This window comes from Corvus brachyrhynchos, unplaced genomic scaffold (genome assembly GCF_000691975.1).
Source record: "Corvus brachyrhynchos isolate BGI_N302 unplaced genomic scaffold, ASM69197v1 scaffold16, whole genome shotgun sequence".
In the NCBI taxonomy this organism is placed as follows: domain Eukaryota; kingdom Metazoa; phylum Chordata; class Aves; order Passeriformes; family Corvidae; genus Corvus; species Corvus brachyrhynchos.
Window position 1 is genome coordinate 844,373 of NW_008238643.1, and position 6,084 is coordinate 850,456.

Consider the following 6,084-nt stretch of genomic DNA (forward strand, 5'->3'; position numbering starts at 1 on the left):
TGAGAGTAAAATCTTTTGGCTTGCAATCAATGCCCCATTGCTTATGAATCTGAGATACGACCTTCGCGAGAGCTTCCATCCTCCTCGCTGGTCTGGGAGCGTCCCCCCCGCCGGGCTGGTCCTGGCACGCCAGCCACTGTTCACCCACCCAGCAGAATTTCCGAATTCCCAATCCCGATTCCGATTCCGGATCCTGGGGTTTCGGCACCACTTGTTGCCTCTCGGAGGCGTAGCAACCTGGTTCAGGAACGGTACGACGACCACCTCAGGTCATTCAGGCCATCAGCTCGTGGACACCAATTTGGTGGACGGCAAATGGCGTTTATTCATGGGTTACATAGGGTTAAATAACCTGGGTTTACCGCATCACTTCCTTCTGGTCAAGTATTACCTGTAGAGGGGAGGGGTTTTACCTGTCCCGTACAACGCAATATCTTCCAAACGCCTGTCCCTAATCTCCTACATTTCCCCCCCCCATCCTAAATTATCCACAGAGTTACTGTGGCTGTGACAGCCTGGAGACAGGTTGGCCATCCCCTTATCACTGGGTCTAATAACTTTGACACATAGGTTTTTTCACTCCACACCATTCCTGCACAAGCACTCCATAAGCCACTCCTTCTTCAACATTCACAAATAACTCAAATAACCTTTCTAAATCAGGCAAACTCAATACTGGAGCAGTTATCAGTTTTTCTTTCAATTCTTCCAACCTTTTATTGTCTTCTTCATCCCAGGTTAAGGGTTCTTGCTCTACTAATTTGTCATACAAGAATTTTACTAATTTGGTATGTCTCTCTATCCATAATTTACAGTATCCAATCAACCCTAACAATTTTCTCACATCCGTTTCTGTTTTTTGGTGCTGGCAATGACAATATTCCCTGTATTCTTCTTGAGTCTAGTTTCTTGTAGCCGTGCCCAATTACATGACCTAAATACTTCACCACTGGTTCTACAAATTGCAACTTCCTTTTTGATACTTTCAAACCCTTTTCTGCTAGAAAATTTAGTAATTTAATTGTCGTTTCCTGGACCTCTTCTTTTTGTTCCCCTGAGGCTAACAAATCGTCCACATACTGTAATATCTGTATCTGTCCAATTGGTAAAAATTCTCGCATCAGTTCTTCTAAAGCCTGACCAAATAAATTTGGGGATTCTGTGAATCCCTGAGGTAGTCGAGTCCATTGTAGTTGTTGTTTCCTTCCTGTAGTCTCATCATGCCATTCAAAGGCAAACCACCCTCTGCTTTCTTTTTCAAGTGGGCATGCCCAAAAGGCATCTTTCAGATCGATTACACTGAACCATGCATGTCGTGATGATATTTTATTTAACAAAGTATATGGGTTAGTGACAACTGGATAACGTGCAATGGTTTGTTTGTTTACCTCCCTCAAATCTTGCACCAGGCGGTAGGTCCCGTCTGGCTTCTTAACTGGCAAAATTGGGGTGTTGTGAGGGGACATGCATGGCTCAAGTATACCACTTAAAATTAATTCCTTAATTACAGGGGCTAATCCCTGTCTTCCTTCAGCTGATATATGGTATTGTTTAACTCTTATGGGTGGTATATTTGGCTTCATCTTTATTTCAATGGGCAGGATGTCTAGTAATCCATGCCCTCCTCCTTCTGCCCACACTTCAGGGTTAATAGTCTCCTCCTCATCTTTTGTTCGCACCATTATCTTAGCCACCATTCTGCCTTCCTCAGGGACTACCCCTATCCCCAGCTGTAATTGCAGGTCCCGGCCTAGTAAATTGCATCCTAATTTTGGCATGTATAATAAATCTACACAGCTTTCTCAGGAATTGCCTTTTACTTGTACTTGTTCAATCATGGCCACATCAAATGGATCATTCTTAGCTCCCTTAACCTTCCATCTCCTATCACTCAACTTACAACCTTCTGGAAGTTTTGATATACATGATCTGTCTGCTCCAGTATCAACAAGAAACTCATATTCTTCGCTCTGGGGGCCAACTTCTAGATTTACCAAGGGCTCTGTCTGATTTTCAAAACCTTCCCCCAGAGCAAAGAGCCCCTGACACCCCTAATCATTTTCCTTTAAAATCTTTTCTAATGTATCCTGTTCTCTCGCAATTACTTCATCCAGACTTCTTCTCTTGCAGTTTCTCTTTGTGTGTCCCTCCTCACCAAAATAATAGCATATGATTTTGTCCCAGTTCTGTTTTCTCTGACTGTACATCTTTTCCTTCTCCTCCCCATCTCCTTTTAAATCTCCCCTTCCAAATCCAGTGCTTTCTCTAGCTATTGCTACCATGATCTTCGCCTTAGTTTTTGTCTTCTCCTCCTCTCTTCTCAAGTATACCTTCTGTGCCTCCCTCAACAATTCATTCAAACTCTTCTCCTGCCAGTCATCTATCTTCTCCAACTTCCTTCTAATATCTGTCCACGCCTTGGTGACAAACTGGATCTTCACTAATACTTGCCCCTCTGGGCTATCTGGATCCACACTAGAATATAACTGAAAGTTCCTTTTTAACCTTTCTAACCAAGCACTCGGGGTCTCATCCTTTTCTTGCTGGCTATCAAAAGCCAGTCTGGCACTATTTGTTCTGGGCACAGCCTCTCTTATACCTTTTATTATGAGTGCCCTATAATCTCTCATATTTCTCCTTCCTAATTCATCATTTGGGTCCCAGTCTGGCTGCACATGCGGCATTTTCTCCTCCCCCCGAGGTCCATTCCTATTTTCTCGCTCCCAGATCCACATGCCAGCTGCCCTGATTAATTGGGTTTCTTCTGGGGAAAAGAGTATACCCATAATAGAGTTTAACTCTTCCCAAGTGTAAATACTAGGACCCAAAAACTGGTCAGCTTGGTTGGATATGCCTAGTGGATCCTCCAGCAAACTTTTTAACTCTTTCTTAAAATTTCTCACTTTAGAAGCCATCAACGGTGTATTCACAAACCCAATTCCTCCTCTAGCACCTCCCATGGGCACTTCTCTCAAGGAGAATAATCGGTCCACAGTTTCTTTTTGAAGCCCACTCTTCTGGCTTTGGAGCCTAGTATTATAACTATGGTGTTTTTCCATCTCATCTAGGCCCTTTTTCACTTCTGATTCCTTTCCCCCCTCGCAGCTGCAACTTTGCACTGTATTTCCTTCAGCAGGGGCATTATGTATTGAGGAGAAGCTAAGGGGTGTAGTTTGAGACATAGGAGGGACAAGAAGAGGTGTAGGTAGATTCTGTGGTATGGTTGGGACATTAAGAATACTTAGTTGGGGTGCAGGAGAAACTGGCCCAGGGGTAGGGGAAGCAGATGGAGCAGGTGGGGTCTGGGGTGATAGAATAGGGTGCAGCAGAGGGGGTTGAGACATGTGTGGAGCAGGTGTTGAAGGGAGTGGGAGAGATACTGGCTGAGCAGGGGGAAGCACTTGAGGAGTAGGAGGGTGAGCCACAGGTAGAGTGGGTGGAGAAGGGGGTGGGAGACAGTCAAGAGGGTCCCATCTTTTTGAACTACTTTTCTCCTCTGCTTCCTGTGTTTCTTTCTCATTTGCTTCCTTCTCTTTTGACATTTTGTATACTCTTATTTTCTTATCCCAGATTTCATTTTCAAGCCAGCAGGCTGCATATAATATTTCTTCCTCATTTTGGTTTTCTTTTAAGTTAACATGTCTGTTCAAGGCCCTGCACATAATCCCTTAATATGGAAACCTAATAAGACTGCTAGTCTCAAATGATAACACAAAGTGTCTCAATAATATGGGAGAGAAAAGGAAAAACCTACGTGTAGGAACCTCAAAGGGATCGTGGGAACTAAAAAAAATGGCAGTCCGTGGGAAAATATACTGATTGTGGGAAATCCGACCGGAGACCTCAAAAACTACAGTTAAGATGGCAGCCCAACTGGAAATCGGATGAACTCTACCAAAAACTACAATTAAGATGGCGGCCCAACCGGAAACCGGATGAACTCTACCAAAAACTACAATTAAGATGGCGGCCCAACCGGAAACCGGATGAACCCTATCAAAAACTACAACCAAAATGGCAGCCCAACCGGAAACCGGATGAACCCCACCAGGCTCTTCCGGCCCGTCTAGGGCCCAACTTCAGACTCCACCCCTCGTCGGAGCGGGGGTGGAACCCTCCGTCCTCCGGGGAGTTCTCCAAAAAAATTAATATGGCTCCTGCCAGACGCCACCAAACACCTCTCCTCTGCAGCCTAGATCTTAAAATGGCTGAGACACTGACAGTTTCTTAAAAATTAAGATGGCGTTCGTCAGACGCCACTAGACACACTCTCCTCTCTGCCTGATAAGCAGTCTGGGGACTACCATCTCCAAACCTCACCGCCAAGCTTACCGCAACAACCACACAACTGAAACCATTTGTAGACTCTCTTAATTTATATGCACTAAAATTCTTTCGAATAACCAAAAAGGACCAACAAAATACACTCAAGTAGTCTTGAGTTCCAACCTAAAGCACAAACTGCCAACAGAAAAACGCCACCAAAGAATAATCAGAGCAATTTATATCGCAAAATGGCGTTCGCCAGACGCCACTAGACACTTCTCCTCTCCACCTGATAGGCAGTCTGGGGACTATTGGACCCTCCTCACCCCAGAACCTTACCCTCCAGGCTCACCGCAGCAACCATGCAATTAAAATAATTTTATAAGACTTTTTAAACTAATTAATATGCGTCTAAAAAAAAATCTTCTGAATAACAAAAAAAAGGACCAACAAAATGCACCGAAGTAGTCTTGAGTTCTAATTTAAAAGGTAAATTGCCAACAGAAAAACATCATGAAAAAAATCTTCTAACTCCCTGGGTGGCAGGTTCTAATTCCTCCTCCCCCCTACGAACCTCACCTGGGGTTCCTAGCTCGGGGGGGGTGTCCTAATTCCCCTTGTGCTGGGCACCTTTCCCTCCTCCCCTGCCCGAAAGGAGGCAACCTCCAAACCAGTGGTTCCCCTTACTCTGAGAATCTCTGGTCAGGAGTTTTTCTTCCAGCACACAAGGGTCCTAGTTCCTCGGGCACAGACTCTCCGGGGTCTGCCCCAAGGAACCCCCTCCTCCCAGGTGGCCTTGGCTGATGGAATCGCTACTTCCCCGTCTGGGATTCCTAGCGATTCCACCCCCGATCTGGCAGCGACCAAGCCACCTCTCACAGGTACGGGGCGGCTAGAAGGAGGGTACTCCCCCGTCTCTCACCTCCAGGTGTCCCTTGGGGTACAGCACTCACACGTTTCCACTCGCTTCCCTCCTTTCCCGGCTGGGCTCCTCACGGAGAACTGGAACCGCGGTACTCGGAGGTCCTCACTCACTTCGGGAGTCTGCTCTAAGCAGCCCCTGTCTCACTCAGTCGCCACCTCACACACACTCGTACCCCCTAATGCCTCACCCCACTCGCAGGATCGACCTTACCTGCGAGCCCCGCTCCTCGGAGGGGTACCTCTGGGTTGCTGGGCTTCTGATCTTCCCTTGGGACAGCCGACAGTCCTCCCAACGGTCACGAAAAAATCCGAAGTCCAGGTGGCAGAAAAAAAAACTCTGCCGGGCGCCTTCCCTGCACCCATCCTTCTCCGGGACTGCCCAGGGGGCGTGGCTTATCCCAGACGAGGCCCCCAGCTGTTATAAACGGAGCCTGGACTTTTTTGGGTGGAGTAAAAGTCTGCTCGTTTATTTAAAAAGAAAAACCAGAAGTGGAGACTCGAGATAAGCCCAAGTCCCACTCGGCAACCCAGAAAAAAACAACAGTGCGACGCACAGGGTGTTCCTTCAGACTCAGGTTCCTCAGGAAGACCCCCGGCTGGCGAGGGGCTGAGCCCCAGGGCCGTTTTACAGTCTCTCTGATGTTATGATTGGTGGAGCTCAGATCCTCCCTCTGATGGCTCGTTGCTAGGGTCCTCATTGGTGTTCAGCTCCGTCAGTCTCTGGGGCGTCGAGTGATTGGTTTGCCCCCTAACCAATAATTCCTCAAGATGTTTACATCATAAATTATTGAGTCATCTCAAGAACATTCCAGAACGTTCCCCTCTTTTCTATAGACCCACCACTCTTCCCCCATTGGTGTCACCATCTAGCGATCACATAGCAGCATTACACCC

General features: G+C 46.7%; 1 long non-coding RNA gene across 1 annotated transcript in view; it reads right to left on the reverse strand.

Moving 5' to 3' along the window:
* LOC108447449 overlaps positions 1–5,433 on the reverse strand; it is an 11,151-nt gene extending 5,718 nt beyond the window's left edge. Inside the window, exon 1 of the long non-coding RNA XR_001863016.1 lies at positions 5,402–5,433. This is a non-coding gene — a long non-coding RNA (uncharacterized LOC108447449). The remainder of the gene's footprint in view (positions 1–5,401) is intronic.
* Positions 5,434–6,084: the final 651 nt, after the last annotated feature.